Below are 19074 nucleotides of genomic sequence, written 5' to 3'. Positions count from 1 at the left end.
CATTAGCTTGAAAGATATACTGGTTTTACAGAGAATTTAAAAAAATTATACTTATGCGAAGATGGCAACTGTTCATCGAGAACTCAAATATTCAACAATATATTCTAAACAACTAATCAGAAACAAGATAAAGGAGGAGGCATTAAAATGATATCAAACAAGAATGGGATTTTTCTGAGAATAGAATATTTATCTAGAAATATTTAAACCGGTTTTCCTTGGGAAGAAACTCGAATGACTATTTATGGCAAATTTCTTGATTACTGCAATAAAACCTTAAAGAAAATTAAATTAAATTTAATTGTTTTAATTCTAAAGCAAAAACACTTATAACGTATATGAAATTGCATTTACAAAAGCATTATAGGTAAAGAAATTCGTCAGGGGAAGCTCCTTTTATGCAATAATTCTGCCAGAAAAAAAAATTAGCAGAAATAACGATATTTGTTATTAAAAATACTGAAATTGTCATAATCTCAAAATAATAACTATGAAGTTTTTAATTCTGCACTGCTTTGCACTTCAATTTTAGAGGGACTGCTGTTTAGGATAATTTTTTCTCTTCCGCGGATGGCAGTTTTCTTCCTATTTCAAGGGTTTCAGTTTCGAATGAATTATTCCATAGCCATCATTTACAGCACGAAGTTCAACCTTCGTTTCGAATTATTTTGTTATACTTGTTTCCATTTTGATCACGATCATTTCTAATCATTTTTCTGAATGATCCCTATTATTTCTACTGCATGTTTTGTTATATAATGAAAATGCTTGAATTAAAATTTAAGGAATTCGTTTTGAAGCCTGGCTTTTGAGACTCCTTCAGTTTTCGTAGCAGTAAATTTTGCATATCAGACCAAAAGTCAAATGTTGTTAAACTGAAATACAGCTAGATATTTTAACAAAGTTTTTTGATTTAAGATTTATTATCTCTTTTCGAGTTTATTTTGAAGTTCAGCTATTATAAATACCATGTTACGAATTATTTATAATATATTCATCCCTAATTTATTTATAAAGCAATTTTCTCTTTAATATGTAGAGGTAGGTGATACTGAATATAAAAGCACGTATTTCTCAAAGCTTTTTGAAGTAATACATGAAATCTTTTTCAGATTTTCCCAAAACTGTTTATGATTTTAAAGAAAAACGAGTATGAAAATGGGTAAACGAAACATCAAATTTGAAAATGGATTAAAAGCAATTAAAATCAGAAAATGGATACGAAAGCAACAAGTTGAAGAAACAATGGCTGGTAATGTGTTGTATGGTGAGTTATATATTTTTTCCTAACATTAGTAATGTTGGCACAAATGTACTTAAATGTATAGTGTAATTTGAACATATAATACATACAACTCATTTAATTTTCGCATATTTGTTCAATGTTAAAAAATAACACCACCAATGTCTTTTCATACTAATATGCCATTTCTTAGATGTACTGTACATATACTGTGAATAATCATATACCATGTATCTTTTTAAGCTAGCCATTTTTCTGTATGTTCTATTGTAATTTCATGTTCACCTTGTTAACAGACTAGGGATGTACTGAAATGTAGCATATTCCATGCTGCTTACAATAAACAAAGTTTACAAGTACAATAAAGTAATCCATGCAAAAAATTTTGTTTTGTAAGTTATGTAAAATGTTAAATTAGCACCATTTTACAGATGATGCATTATGACAAAGCACATTAAGCAATCACGCATTATGATAATACATATTAGACAATGATTCATTATAACAATACAAATCAGACATTTTAAAGAGACATACATTTTTAACTATAAATTCTTAATTAATAATTCACCAAATTCACATTTTCCATCCATTATTTCAGTCTAATTCATTAACTAAATTAAAATTATTCCTTATTAGATATGGTTGCTGCAACTTTTGAAGAAACAAGAAATCGAAATTGTTTTACTTTCTTGTTTGCATAAACGTTTGTATTACCTTTTTTAGTTTGTATTAACTTTAATAAAGGGAAAGCTACTGACAAGTAGGAGAATTAGGCACTTTACCTGTAGAGTAACAGAAGTCTTCAGGAGATAGAATGAGAAGTAAATACACGATACACTTAAATTGCATTTCGCAAAAGTCCTGAGGATTTTGAAAGGGATAACATACACATTATTGCATTTAGCAGAAGTGCTCGGGAGTTTGAAACAGATGGCATACACGTGATATTCATGTTTATATAAAACATATGTACACTGTGTAAAATAAACGAACCTGTTCTAATATACTACATGTTGTGATGATCCAAAAACATAGTTGTAACTATTTACATGTTAAGATGCGCTTTTTTCTTGATAACTATTCAGGTCTTGAGGTAAATTGACAATTCTAGTCTTAGCATCATTGAACATGCTGAGAGTTTCGTATTCTCTTCAATTTGGTCAATTACTTTGAATTCCGGAGTTTTCATAGCTTCAGAATATGTTCTGCTGGTTATAATTCTATCCGTATGTTTAATGGGAGCTTTAGTTGATTATCTTTCTTATTCTCAAGGTAGAAGAGACTGCCCTGTAACTGACCGCATATAATCATTTGCAGCCTGCACATTTAAGGTGCTCTGTTTTGTCTTTGAGACAAACTCTAGATTCATGCTCTTTCCCACTGCGAACGCGGCGAGGGGGGATGCTTGCATGAGTGCTGCGCATGGAAAAACGCATATATTGAAGATTAAGAATAATTTTAGCTTCGTCGCTTTTCTCTAACGTGACCACTGTGGGAAGGGTTTCTATACCTTCACCTTTAAAGGGTAGTCTGGGGGTAGGCAATCCCAGACCCAAATGAAGTGATTATAATATGAATCATTACTTATAATGAAATCATAAATGCTAAATGTTCGTCTATTTGCTTTTAGTCTGGGAACCATTACAAATACATTAGGAGTTTAAAGAGCAAGATTTCTTGAAAAATTATCTTTGTCTTGATCGAAAAATGAGCTTGGGCCTTCAGATTACAGACTTGATATGCTGACCACTACACTATAGTATGTGAAAAATGGCTTTAATTATTGACAAATTTTTATAACTCCCGTTCAAAGAGTTATATGTATATTACTTATTACTATCATGTGTTCTGTTACGCTTTACAATACATTTTTTCTAAAGTTTCTTAAATACATCATTTTAAATTTACTTTAATGTAATTAACCTGAGCAGTATTTAAGAATTCATGACACATATAGTTGTACAAAATTTTTCCTTGATTTGCTATGGTCTGCAAGAAACAACATTTCTTGATGTATTAGCGTGTACTTTCAGTATCAAATCCTTATTATTGAAAACAGCTTCCCGAATCCGTATAAAATATAAATTTGCCTGAGATTACTTTCATCTATAAAATTTTGAAACACTTATTGAATATAATAATTTATTTTCTGTGAGAAAATGCAGCAGACTAGCTTTTATTATCAGAATTGCTTGCTTTTGCAAAGTCATTGCAAACAATGGCGGGAGGGACACAGGAGATTTCTTAACTATTTCCCGTTTGTTCTGTTAGATCTTTTAGAAAACTATACTTTTGTTTTCTGTTCACAACTCTTCTATAGAATTAATGACCGAGAGTAAGTACATATGATTTAAGTTAGTATTTCTCTAAAGGTTGAAATAAATGATTAAATAAACTGAACAGCTCATCATTTTTAAATGTAACAACACATTCTTACATTAGGTTTGCATAAACACACATTTCAAAAAATCCTCATGTCTCATCCCAAAAATTTGCTTTAAATATTAATATTTACTGACATTTCTGTAATGAAATCATAAGTGAATAAACGGTGAACAAAATAAATATAGCTGGCTATAGTCTACATGCCTAGTCTTACCTACCTAAATGGATTTAAAGAACCATTGTATTTCTGTCCATTTCATAACGAAAAAGCGTAACAAGAACGGTCTAACAAGAAGCCAAAGAACGTCAGAATGAATAATTTCCGTAATTTCTTCAATCTCTTTGTAATGAGTAAGTGTAGTGTAAGAGAATAAGAATTGTGCAATGAGTAAATGCAGTGCAAGAGAATAACTGCAGCGGAAGAGAATAGCATTCAGTGTAAGAGAATAAAACTCTAGCTTGAATTTTTGACCTAATACACAAAGCCACAATGCCACCAAGCTGGTGGAGGTGGTTAAATGCATACAAAATTGTGAGTACTTGATAACTGTTGCTCCCTTCTAGGCTTCCTGTAATTTGTGAATTACTTGCAAAAATATCTATTCCCTGTTTTTACAACGCTTACATTTTGTCATTATCCAGAAGGCTTACAAGTTTACATTTTCTTTTACAAATCAAAAATCTGTAAAACCAGTTTTTATGGGGAGCTTGTAAACTGCATTCAGAAAATCGTGGCACTTTAGAGCTTATGGTATAAATTTTGTTAATTTCTCAGCTACTTTTTTTCGATGATTAAGATTATAATAATTAAATAAATTAAAAAAGTACTATATGCGTATTCTTGATTGCTTGACAAAAGAACTAAATGTAGTTCGCTTTCGGTAACTTTCAGCTTAATATTATTTGAATGAATTCGTGTACTTTGGGTAAAGGAATTTTAGAAGTGCTTCCAAAGCCTCAGTATCGTTTTGAAAGATATAGCACATTTTAAAATGTGTTCATAGGATGTTTAAAATTCACTTCTATGTATTTAGTGTTTATACCTTCCCGCCAAATACAAACAGCAATTAACTTCACTCTTATTTCATGCAAAAATTATGTTCTGAATTTTTTTTAATTTGTACTGAAAAAGGTGTGCAAACATGCAAAATTTACTACTTGCTATTAAACATTTCACTTTATTATCACACGAATTAAAAAATGTATAACACAACATTCAATCAGTTAATTCATAAGTGTGATTTTTAACAAATATGATGATTAAAATAATTGAAAATAGGGTTTTAATTATCAGAAGATACCTCAAGGAATGATAATTTTGAGTGTCCCCTTTACTTTTTTTTTTTTTTTTTTTTTTTTTTTTTTTTTTGTTCTTTATCAGTTGTTTTCTTTCTGGTTTATTTTCTGTCATCTGTGTAAGTAGGCACATGTGGAATTTTTATGCACGACTGATTTTTCTAAAGAAATATTTAATGCTCATCAACTTCAAAGAAACTTATGCAGTGCATTTTTTAAAAACCCAAAACATACGTATTTATCAGAAATAGGAAAGGCAACTTATAAGTAATCAGCTTTCCTTGAAATGATGGATAAAAGATTTATAGGTGAATACAAAATACGATATTAAACAAACGTAGCGTCAAATGGGGATAACCAGACAGAAGACAGAAAATAAAATCTTTGAATGTAAAGAAAAGGTGGTGCAGAAAATGTTTATTTACAAGTTGAAACCAGTTTCTTAGCATATAGGAAATCTACAGGCATCCATAAAAGTACTCTGTGTTATACTTACATTGTAGGTCTTCCTTTCCCTCTATTAACGTATTATTTCCTTTGTTTTTCTTGTTTCTGGCTCTTGTTGGTAGGAGATGATGTTACTGTACTTTCATGTTCCTCACGGATTAATCTGTTCCACATAATAATTGCTCGTTTATTGGCAAAATGCTAGCTTTCAGACTTGCTCTACTGTTGCTGACAAAAGTTTCCTTTGAGACTTTGAGGCTATTGGCTTGCAGCACTCCATCTGATAAAAAATATGCTTGACACTTAAAATGCAATAAATTGAAACTAGTCTTATGCAAAATTTTAAACACTCTTTTAAGATTCAAAAAGGAGAACAAAAACTGAAATACAATTTATTCATGTAAGTTTTGATCCTTTCTTTGCATGTGCAACATTTGTGTATACTATAGCACCAAATATGTATGACATTGAAAACGAGTTCAGTCAATGAATCTCTCTCATGTACATCTAATTAATCTTCAAAGATATGGGTAAACAGAATCACTAATTATAAAACACTTATCTATTTATAACAACTTTATTTCTATCTTTATTTTACAGTCTTGTGTCTCTCCAAATACTAGCACAATTTAGAATAAAGACATGTCCTGATTTTAAAAATTCTTTGTGTGTTTGAAAGGGCAAACATAGAATTTTCAAACTACTTTTTTATTGTATTTATTTATTTTCTCTTAAAATTAGTGCAACATATTTTATGTACTATATTTTGGTATCTAAATATTTTTTAATTATTATTATGTGAAAGATAAGCGTAAATTCGACGTTTCGCCTTTCATTAACATTAGATATAAAACTATTGCTTTCCTTTTAAGAAAGATCTGCTGCTTCATTATATTCAATTTAATCTATTTTCTGTAACCCCAAGTACTTTTTAATTCTTTACTGACGAAAAAACAGATAAAATCGGTTTTTCTCATCGTGTGCATTTTGTCGTTGCTTTCTTCCGCATAATCGATTCTTTTCATGAACATCTTGTAAAGTGCCCAAAAGATTCTAAATGCTAAATCCACTTTCTTAAAATGTCCCTGATATTTACGACGCATATGACCAAGTACTTAACCAAGTAAATAGCTATTATTCCTGTGTTCATACATAACTGTAGAAAATTTAGCAATTAATTTTCAGAAGAGCTATATACACATTAGTCGATGAGTAGTAACTGTATGAACATTGACGCAGACACATAACTATATGTATGTCTACTTCTTATCTTTTAGCTGTGCTGTATCTCGTGCTATATCGTGAAGTATCAGAACTTAGGTTAGGTGTAGCGTGGACAAATAAAGCCATTGAAAAGTTACTATAATATGAACAATTCCCATAAATATCCAATACTATTTCTTCCAAATTTCCGTGACTAAAAATACATTTTAATTTTATATTAAGATCATATTTGATTTTATTTGATTATTAAGATCATAATTTCAAACTAAGATCTGCTTAAGTAATGAAGAACTAGATGATAAAAATTGATAATATTTTGTTAATAGTTCAAAAATGAAAATCAAACACAAATCGTCAGCATTCGTTTCATTGTGTACATAAGTTTCAATTTGTAAAGGGGAAAAGTGCAGAATATTAAAGGATGCAAATGCAATCTTTTTAAACATCCCTAATGAAGAAGAAAATTAGAATTACTGTTTATCACATTATATGAATGATTAATGTGCCTTATAAATATTTCTAATGGCCACAAAATTAATGTATTAACTTAAAAGATCTGCACTTGCTTTGAGAAGATCTTTATTTTTTGTTGTTAAGCAATTTAACAAATCATAAATTTTCTGATGAAAATTGGAAAATAATTTTTTCAACCTTAATCATACTCTATATAAAATGACAGATAAATTATGCATATTTACATAATATGTATACTGCTATTAATTTATTCCGGTAAATTCAAGAAGAAAATTTAAATATCCAAACAGCAACGAATTATCGTTTCTCCACTAGAAAATCTAAATTGGTAACTGATAATGTGTACTTTCAAAACTTTGATTACTAATCTATATTCCATCTATATAGCCAGATATAGTAAATAATCATGTAAACGTATGTTAAAAATGTTTTTCTAAAACTCTTTTTTGAAATTGAAATATAAATTATAAATGTATAATCTGATTTCAGCCAGTGACATAAAACAAAAACAAATATAATCAGGAAGTGCTTAATCACAGTTTGCAATGCACTAATTTCATCCTGCATAGGATGGGAAAAATCGCCCCTTCAATGAACAAACAAAAGTGTTTTAACTCATTAAGTTTGTCACTTCAAGCAAAGATCAAGTGACATATCTCACTTCTCAGAAGGACGAAAGAAAGGGCTTGGTCCTTTTTAGTTAAAAATGAAACCAAAGTATTTCTTTTACATATTCATGAATTTCTATTAAGGCTTGAATTACTCATCATAAGGCAATCCACATTACCTTATTGTAAGGAATATAAAATGGATTTTAAAAAATATTAAGAATAGAAAAGTAACAGAATATAGTGCGGTGCAAAATAAACTTTGATAAAATGGGCAGGTCCTCACAAGGGAATCTGTGTAACTACTTGCTGATTGCTGTGGGTTGTTTAAATAAAATAGCATATAAAAACCTCCCTTTCTTATCCAAGATGACTGGCTTTTAGTATGGTATGAATAGATGAGGTTATTAATTATCATTTATTGTCTTAAGTTCTTCATTGTTGCATAATTAAAATAAAAACATACATACAGAAAATTCAAGTTCTACACAGCCCTACAATGAAGCCAGTTCATAGTTAACCCTCCTGGGGGGACTAAATTCTGTTAGGAGCATACCTAGGGGAACAACAGGTGTGTGTTATCACTACTCGTATCCTTCTTAACAAGAGGATGCAAGGAGTAATACACATAGTATAATTCTCGTGTTGGAGTACAGCAAAAATATAGCTTCGTGTATTAAGAATCCGATATTATGGCCAGATTGCAAAACGCGGTTTGGGGACATACATAAACAATTTTGAAAGATAAAACTATGGAAAGAAGGAAAGGGTAAGATAGGAAAGGAGCCAGATTGGAAGAAAATAAAACTCGGGAGTAATTTGCCACAATTAAATTTAGAGTCTTCATCGTGTTAAAAGTCATACCCGGATTACAAATTACTTTTTAAAAAGGTTTAAAATAATCTTAGTGAATAATTTGGAAAACAAAAAGTAATTAATTTTTAATAGCAGAAGGTATTTTATTATTTCTAAAAGTTAATTTAAATTCGTTTCCTGGGTTAAAAGGTCGCAGCTTAGCAGAATGGAAAATTTCTGAATTCTTTATAATAAGAAAATTTGGTTTATCTATTTCAAAAGTTACATCAAAATGTCGTTTCAAAATTTTTCGTTTCAAAAGAGGAGAAAGTTTTCTGGTATTTTGATATTGAAGTTTCTCATATGTTAATAAATCACCAGGTTTAAAATTACTTGCTTTAAAATGGGTATCATATTTTTGTATATTTTTACATTATGGTAATCATCAGAGCTTCTATGAGCCATTTTTGTATCTTCTTCAATTGGTGGCTATAGATCTTTATTTTCAAGGCATGAATTATGTGGTTATTTTCCAAACATTAAATAAGATGGTGGGAATTTTGTTGTAGAATGTGGTGTATTGTTATATTCTTCAGTAACCTGAGGCAACAATTTTGTCTTGCGATTTTACCTTGATAAGAATTTAATTTACATTTTAATATAGTTATAGTAGTTTGATTGACTTTTTCTACTTTGCCATTAGCTTGTGGTCTACTAGCATGAAGAGGTAAAGACAGCATTTCAATCACTTAAAATTTTCTTTGGGACCTGAATTTGAAAATTTTACCTTAAGCAATTTATGTAAGTATCAGTAGTAATATTTTTAGAAACAAATGTTCATATATAACGAGTAGCATGATCCATAATAATGTGAAGATACCTTTTAGTAGAAGTATAGTAATTTAAACCACCAACACTATCAATAGATGACAATTCAAAAGATGTACATTTATGCATGGTAGTGGCTTGCATTAAACCAAATTTGTTTTCTTATTTTTCTGATGAAACTGAACATTCTTCACAATGTTTACAATAACTTCTAGTATCTTGTGCACTGCCTGATCTTTAATATTGAGAAGATAATATATTTAGCATCGAGGATATACCAGTGAGACCAAATTCTATATGAACTTTTTTAAGTGATTTAGTGCAAACAGATATTGGCATTACAACCTTATGCATGCCTTGCTTCTTTATAGGTAACATATTATTAATTTTCTTAAACTTACGGTTACAAGCATTATCCAGATTTTAATGATCTTCAATTTCTTTCAATAGTAATAAATTAGGTTGTATACACAAATGTTGACAAATAAGATTCCTGGCTCATATCAGCTTGAACATTAATAGAAGCTTTTTTTAGATTTTATATCAAAATCATACTTAGGTAATTTTAAAGACTATCGAAATAATCTACTATAGGATGTTTTATACTCTAAAGCCAAACTAAAGTTGCATGATCAGTATGCACAGTAAAATCACTTCCATGCAAATAGTGATCAAATTTATCTATAGCGCCTATAACTGCTAAAATTTCCAATTTGGTAATTGCATGATGTTTTTCATAACATCCAGTTTTCGAATATGGAAAGTTATAGGTTGTAAATTACTATCTGGGTTCTCTTGTTTTAAAACTGCACCAACAGCTTATTTGTGGGTTTCTAAAAATACAAGACAGAGATATTTTGAATTAGATAGTATTAATTAAAGCATCTTTCAAACTTTGAAAGGCTGTTTGACGTTCATTTGTCCATTTATTAGTTTAGTTGACCATTAGAGTATCTTTTTTCAGGAATTTTGCTAGAAAGGCTGAAATTTTTATATAACTTTGAATAAATTTATGATACATATTAATCCATCTTAAGAATCTTTGTAATTATTTAACATTTTAGGGGGTTAATTTTTTAATAATTTCAATATTCACATTACTTATTAAGTGACACTTTGAATGTTTTAATTTTATATTTTCTTTTTCATATAATTGAATATTATATGAAGATGTTCTAAATGTTTTGCATTATTTTGGGAGAATAGTATGATGTTATTAAAACAACTTAAAGCTAAATTAATTTGATATTTATTTCAAATTTGTCTCTTTGAAAAACAACTGTGAAATTTTTACAACCAAAAAGTAATCTGTTGAATTCGTAAACACCAAAATTTATTATAAATGCAAAATTTATTATAAATTATAAATGTTTTTTATTTAACATTATATGGCAATAATCAGATGTAGAGAAAATTTTTGCGTTCATGCAATCGGAATCTGGTTTCGTTATTTGGTTAAATTTCCTATAATCCATACATAATATAGTTTTTGCATTTTCATCTCTTAGCTAAATTTACAATAGCTAAATGATGGTTTTATGATACCTGCATGTAATAATTCTTCTGTTTGTTTTATAAGTTCATTATTACACATATGGTCCATAAGCTACAGGGAGCTTTTAAGTTAATATTACTTTTGGTGGTTCAATATTGCTATAACCCATATCATATTTACTTTTTGCAAATATATGACTATAATTATTAAATAATTCTCCCAAATGGCCCTTTACACAGGAAGTTTCACACTCATTCTTTTCACGTTATTAACACAGTCCTTTTTATTTTCAGTATTTTCACTTAAATATAAGAAATTACTCTTAAACAGCTTATTAATTTCATCCTTTACTTATAATCCTCTTAAACTGATATGTCTCTTAGTCAGCATAGTTCAGTTGAAATTTAAGTTAAGAAACACAAGATGAAGACAATAATAAATACCTTATTTTAAGTTATCTTAATTTACAATATGAAATGTCACATCTTTACTTAATCTTCCAATTTTGCATGACATTTTAATTAATTTAGGAAACAGGAAGACCTTCATATAAAGATAATAATTTTCTTAAAGTTTCAAAATTATCAATATAATTCTCAGAAAGTATTCTCGGAAATTATCTTAACCTGACTACCTGTATCTATAATAATAGGAGAATTATTATTCCGTACCTTAACATTTAACTTAAAATGCTGTCATTTTTAAATGAAGTTGATTTTAATAGGATGGAAGTGAATTATAATTTAATGCCGGATAGTGTGAATTTAAATATCTCTGGTGGTGGCTGAAAATTTCCAGACCGTATTTTTAGACAAATAAGACCTAGGGTAGAATGGTCTTCAAATATTATATACTTTGGATAATTAAATAGACTAGAGTTCTGCTTAAGAACAGTAAATCTGGGCACATTACTGGTACTTCCTGGTTATTGAGGTGAACTTGAAACTGGAAATAACTTTCGTGCTAGGGAAATCAAATTTGAAAGCGAGTTTATTTTTGGAACTGACAGTACCATATGATATTGCTCTGGCAAAGCTTGTGTGTAGACTTAATAAGAATTTTACCACTTAAATATAATACAGAAGCTAATTTTGATTTTTTGGCGGAAATACTTATCAATAGCTTTAAATTTGTTTTAGTTACCAAAACAAAGTTATCAGATGTAATATGTTCCGAACTAGAAAAGTAAGTTAAAAATTTTTCTGTTAATATATTCCAGTCTTCAGTTTCAACACATTCTAAGATATAAAATGACAAGGCCTCTCCTTTTCAAAAATTTGGAAATATAGTTAACTTGTCTTTCGCCAGAAACTTTTGATGGATCAAATACCAAACAGATAAATTTATCCTTGTCTATAGAAATAATTTTGAATTTGTTTCGACATTTTTAAGGTTTTTAACCTTATTTGCACTTACAGTTTTGTCAAAGAATCAATAAATTTCTTAACTTAAACATATAAAAAATAACACTAAAAGTTTTTCAAGCAACTCATGAAGCAACATTAAAATTACTCACTTAGATATTCAAAATTATTTAAAATGAAATACTGCATTATTACACTTGTCGAACTGTAATAAATCATAGGAGGAATCATCATCATCCTAAATATTTTTCACTCTCTTGAAATAATACTAATTTTGAACACCAAATATAATGAGTTCACGGGACAATTTTTATTTTTGACGACAAGAACAAATCTGATGATTCACTCGATTATATTTTAATTCACGTACGTTTCTTGCCGCACACTTCACTATTCCGTACAACACACTTTCGATTCATCTATGGGTGACCTTGACCTAATTCGAAAACACTTTTTCCTCTCTACTAAATTAGCTTGTGTTGCAGTTGTGAAGCCACATTTCATTTTACTCATTTAAATTTTTGATTTCCATATTTTGCTATTGGGATCCAGATAGGTTAAAAATCATATCTGGCTAATTAAACAGAAATAAAAGCTGTAGATACTTGATGATTTCCTTGAAGTTTTGGGACATATATTCTTCTTTTCCCATCATCCTTATGGCTACGATAAGCACCACAGTTTGATACAACTGACCATATCTCAAGGCAATGGAGCACATAGAGAGCTGAATGACAAGTGCAAGCAGAGCGAAATGAAAATCTCGGTGGTGAAAGTCAGTACGCATTTCACCAAAGAAATGTTTATAGAGTTGATATTTTTGTTTATATTCTGCTAATCGCCTTGCAGTATTTTTGAGATAGCATAACACGGATTCGTTTTCAGACGAAGCACTTTAAATTCATATATTAGTAGTTTTTAAGACATGAAGGAGATATAGCCAGATGATTTATTTACTTAATTTCAAGTAAATAAGTAAATAAATGACTTCAAGTAAATAAATAATATATATATATATTAGAAGCAATTAACCTCGTTTTAATCTCTTAATATAGGAATCTTAATGTATTTAGTTTTGAATAATGTCATAGCTTTCTAGATGGAAACAACCCCCCCCCCCAAAAAAAAAAGTTTTCACTGGATCAGTATTCTTTTCAAAAATCAGAAAATGATTAGGTACAACAAGTTTCAAAATCAAGCATTGTTTGATAGGCAAATTTTTTAATAATAAAATTTTATAGACTGTCTTAGGTTTTAAAAGTATAGTGGAGTTTAGATGACTTCTTTGAATAATGTCCCTGATCCATTCATTAGAAAGTATTCAATAAATATTATAGATCATTATCACCGTTATAAATATTATGGAATATTACGGATCACTCATCATAAATATTAGGTATGAGGAGCAATAAGAGTACATAGTAGAAAAACAAGAATGAAAAGGGTTGTTGTTTTACTGATAAAGTCGAAAACAATTTGTTAATTTTTCGTAACAGGAAATTCAGCGTAGCTGGCAACTGCATATCATTTTTCACAAATCAAAGAAAAAAAAGAGACTATTCTTTAAAAGCAAGTTAAAAACCATGGAAGAGTGGACGTAATGAAAACTAAAGCAATTAACTAATAAATTTAGAATAAGTAAACATCAAAAGACTAATTCGTCAAGAAACAAAGATGAACTAAGAAAATATGTATTTTAAATCTTAATAAAATTTCCAAGAATTGAGTAGGAAAACTGAATTATTAGAATCTGGTTCATTTGTATTTATCTGTTTCTACGTGTTAAAAGCACGGAAAAGTTCTGTTCAGTGGAATAAGATTGCATGAAAAAGCAAGGGAAATTGCTAAATGTAAATGTTATTATCTTTAAGGTATCAAATAACTAGATGGATTGGCCAAATTGAGGCACATTATTTTTTAATGTAATTTAAGCAAAATGTCTGGATATAGAACAAGTTATAGACTGGAGAACAAGTTATAGATTGGAAGAAAAAAAACTCTATGAAACTTGGATAGACTATGAAGAGAGCTAAGTTTATAACTTAGGAAAATGAGTAATTTGTTTATATTCCATTCAACATCAATATAAGTGAAAGAGGATTCAAAGGGGAAAAGTGCATTTCCATTTATTGTTTCGATATGTTGTAACGCAAATTAATATAAGGTTACGCTAAATATGAGAAGTAAAAGAATTAATGTAAAAGAATTAAATCTATGGTTCAAAAACATAGATCTATTATAAATATAGTGGAAATGAAATAAAAAGGCTTAAATGAGTCTAAGTCAGTATTTCTCAAACGTTTCTAGCTTACCGCCCACTTTTAGAGAGGTTTTCAACGCTCTTCTGAAAACCCACATCCACATTTTTTACAAAATTTTGTTAAATATAAGTCATTAATTGTGATAATGGGTTATTTGTATATTAATGAAATTAGAGATATAAATATACAATCATCTTTTGCTATATAATGGAATATATATAAGAACTAATTTGTAACAAAATAAGTTTAATGAAAAGGATGAGCCTAATGAGATTCTACAAATTGGCATTATTCCACTTCTTTGTTTTTATACCTCTGAGATTAATTATCTGCAGCTGATTATTATTATTATTGTTATTACTATTTATTATTTAGTTATTGTAATTGTCACTTCACTAAACCAGTGTTCCACTAAATTAGATGAAGAGAATGCTATGAGATGTTTCTGTACAGTATTTCCTAAATCAGGATAAATTATCTGCTTTTACAGCCGAAACTGTTACAATCGAGATCTAAATTTAAATTCCAGCGTTTCATTTGCTCTTGATTCAATAAGTTCTCCTTCTGTGCTAAGAGAAGCTTCTTAAATTACGCAGGAAATGTGTCCAGAGCCTGTCAGACACAACTATTTTAGAGCTTCCAAATATTAGAAATATTTAGGTACATGTTCGTAATTTTTTTCTACAGTTGACATGGAAAGTGGCTACATTCTTCCCGTTCCAAGTCTCTTTTATTCATTTGAAGCTTTGCCACTAACGCTGAAATTATATTTTTGATTTTTGTTAGATTTAGGGCATCACTTTGAGGCTGAGATAAAAATTACTAAACAAATCTATTAAATAAGTTACGTTTGTTTTTGAATTTAATAAAACTTGCTCCTAAAGTAGCATCTTCGTCTTCCAAAAACTCTAGCACTGAGTTAAAAAGATTTAAAAAAAAGGGGGGGCTCGGAAGATTTCCCACGATAGCCAACGAAGAAGTACACTATTGACATCTACATTTTCTTTAGTACAAATTTGTCCAAACAATTTGCTGCTCAAAGAATTATCTCAGACTTTATTCATTAATCTGTGTGCCGATGAAGTTGCATTCACCCAGATTTTTCGCTACTAGTTGCTGCCAGTGAATAACAAAGTTAATGAACCTGTATTTAGTTCCTGTCCTTTAAATGCTATAAAACCATAGTAGCATCCAGTTATCGCTGGATCACCATCAGTAAGAAGACATCTCTTGGTTTATAAAACATCTCTCAGAATACAATTTAGTGATTCTCCTTTAGTATGAAGTTCTACAGATCGGGCAAATAATAACTCTGGGCAAATTTGTTGAGTACCTCATAAAATGCATGTATGCATATAATGGGTGTAAGCAGGAAGTAAGGTTGGACAAAATTGATTCATCAAGTTGTATTGAACAATGAGATATTAAAAAAATTACATAAAGAATTATCATTGTTTTCAACCATCTCATTGATTTTACTCTGGATTCTGTTGTTATTCAAATGGGTTGTTCCTACTGTCTCGGTTGATGACTTATGCAGTGCAATTGGAATTATCTCATTTATGACTAGTAGTATCAGTTCCTCGGCAATAGTAAGTAGCTTCCCTGATCTTGCAATAAGTAAACTAACATTATAAGCTTGTCAGCTTGTTTGAATGTTTTTAAAAGGAGATTTGCTAGTAGGAGCTGTTTTACAAACTTCTCTTTGAGTCCTTGAAAATAATGCAAATAATAATTATATACCTTTTTTATCTGGATGGATTTTCGACGGATGTTCTTGGAGTTTGGAAAGCTTCTAGCTCCATTTGAGAAACGTTTTAACATATTAAGCAGACTAGGAACGTATTATTTAAAGGAGACTGAACGCTTTACTTAAATGAAACTGAATGTATAAACAAATAATCCGCACTACCTATATATTTTTCAGGTTCAGATAGGGTAATAAGTGAATGAAGAAACCAATTAAAAAAAAACCTATCGTGCTCTTTAAAACTTTAGAAGATAATTTTTTTTTTAGATTCTAAAGCAAAAGGAATCGACGTGAATATTGCATAAATTTGCAGGACTAGTTTCGAAATCTTGTTAGAACCTCCTTCTTCAGCTGCAGTAGTGAAAATTATGAAGGAGAAGCATGTGCTCACACGATAACAATACACAGGAAATTTGAGAAATTCCAGCTAAGAAAAGGAACAAAGCTTCTGGCTCCATCTGCTGAAAAAAGTGAAAACATCTAGGGAATGATTTCTTGAAAAGCTGAAGGTAAAGATGGATTGGAATTGAGATCATTAAAGACTTTATGAATTTTAAATTCTAGAGTCCCTAGGAAATCTAATTCGACAACGGAACATGTTTTTGACCAATTTTGACTGCAAAAAAATAGCGAAATTAATTTTATTATTAATTTTATTTACCAGTTCTAAAAATTATGATTTCTTAAATTAATTTCTCAATTCATTCTGAATTTAACTTCATAAATGCGGAAATTTTAGCAGCAGAATATGAAAATTATGTTAATGTTATACACAAAGCATAATAAATTTTTTTCTGGAGTGGACTGACGAAGTCAAAAACACGATTAATGGGCTTGTATATGTATCCCTGAGAAGATATATGTTTAAACTTTCGTAGTCCATTGATTATGCTTATTTTTATTCTTACTTTTCACACAAACACCACTGGATTTTAAAATGAAGAAAATTTATGAAATATTTTGTTTTACTGCTGTGTGGTTATTAGTTCCTATTTCACACTCACATTTTTTTCATACATTTTCCTTTTCATTTGTAAGTTTCACTTTTATTCGTTACATATTGTTATAATTACTGTTATTATTACATATCGTTACATATTACTGTTATTATTCTTATATTTTCGTATTTAAATGAATAATTAAAATTGGCTCTAGGAGAGGGAAATTCACATTGTTAAACACTCCCTTTACGCTTATATAAGCAAATTTAAGCATAAATGAATTGCTTTACAGAAGTTCCATATGCATTAAAAGAGTTATGTTTTATAATTTGGCTTTCGTGTTTTATTTTTCTATGTGTATGCTGAGTTCTAATACACTACCAATACACATACACTGAGTTCTAATAAGCCGGTAGCTAAATCATCCGCTGAAGCTGCTGCAATTAGTGGTATAATTTCAGATTAAAACAAAAATAAAAAGCAAATTCAAAAATTATATTCAGACACATCAAAGTAGAAACAAAAGGAAATTCATTCAAAATGATGCAAATAATTGCAGCATAAAATTGATGAAAGTGAAAGTTTTTCTCTTAAAATGAAACAGTTTTGTAGGAAAATTAAAAATAGAATTATAACCTAGAGCAATTTCAAAAAACATATCCAGATACACAAAGCGGGGGGGGGGATGGAATTAAACAGAGCAAACAAAGAGTTGCTGCTGATTTGCATGAAAGCTGTTAGGAGGTGCAGGCTGGATTCTTAATCACACAGGAATTAAATATTTTTTTAAAGTTTTACAATTACTTAATAATTTCGAATTATTTGTTTAATAATTTCTCACTAATTTTTTATTAACTAAGGGGTTTATTTCAAATCTTGTCGAATCCCTCATACATGAAATATTTTTAATTTAACTTCTTACATTTATTTCCGTTTCCTCTGTTTATTCTGTTTTCGATCGTATTTAATATATTGGTTTTTATGAACACGAAGCATTTTATAATTTTTTTCTCACACTTGAAGAAGCTATTATAAGGTAATTTTCTCACCCGACTTTCTTTAAACTGTACTCTTTGTATTATTTATTTAATTTTTATGGTATGTTATATTAGAAACAGAATAATTAATTTACAAATTTTAATATGCATCTAGATTTAAGTAGCCACTTGACGCGTTTCCCAAACAGGCACATATTTAAATTGGTTTTACATATTTTCCTTTTTTCTGTTTACTATTAAGTAATAAAATTGATTAACATGTATTTAAAATTCAAAGTTTTCCTTGACTAATTAATATGCAAATCATACTCAGTACGAATAATGTGTTTTAATATCGTCAGTATTTGCTTTGAATTTCGGTATTTTCATGCTGTATTTGACTGTCAAATATAGCTTGCATCTTCAGAACTTTTAACCTATTATTCCACGCTCATATTTCTCGAATTTATAAAGTGGTTGTTATCAGTTTGTTTATTGTTTTGATCAGTTTTGGTGTTTTTGGTGTGGTGTATTTTTTATGTTATTGCACTTGAGGGCTATCTGCCTAAGGGGAGGGATGCTTTCGTGGAAGACTTCCTAAGGTAAAATGGCCCGTTACACATGGGGAAAACGACGAAAAGGTTCATACAGCCAGCCAGTTCGACGGATTCGAACACTGGTTCGAACTACCAGTGTTCAGCGACTTTACCGCTCGGCCGCTGGTGGGCCTAATAAGTTTCGTTTTTGTTTGTTTTTGATAGTTTTTCGTTTTTTATGTGTTTTGCTGTATGCGAGTATGCTTTTTCAAATTGTTCACAGTTATAATTTTCTTTTTGATTTTACTACAAATTACTTTTGGTTTAAATTTTTTACAAAAATTGTCACTTTTATCAGCTTTATGCAGTGATTGTTTGCACTGTTTTGAATGAACCCCATTATAAACGCACCTACTATTGCTGCAATAAATATAAAACAGTAAAAAA

General features: G+C 29.5%; 1 protein-coding gene across 1 annotated transcript in view; it reads left to right on the top strand.

The window, feature by feature from the left end:
• Positions 1 to 19074, top strand: part of LOC146993388 (homeotic protein ultrabithorax-like) — a 180440-nt gene that overhangs the window by 33453 nt on the left and 127913 nt on the right. Inside the window, exons 4-5 of the mRNA XM_035349894.2 lie at positions 1113 to 1267; positions 9179 to 9276. The gene's annotated coding sequence lies outside the window, so the exon portion shown is untranslated. The remainder of the gene's footprint in view (positions 1 to 1112; positions 1268 to 9178; positions 9277 to 19074) is intronic.

This window comes from Stegodyphus dumicola, chromosome X1, assembly GCF_044657685.1.
Source record: "Stegodyphus dumicola isolate Sdum_Otavi_A_Nest chromosome X1, ASM4465768v1".
Lineage (NCBI taxonomy): Eukaryota > Metazoa > Arthropoda > Arachnida > Araneae > Eresidae > Stegodyphus > Stegodyphus dumicola.
Note: the sequence above shows the minus strand (reverse complement) of the source record. Positions and strands in the feature narration are given on the sequence as shown.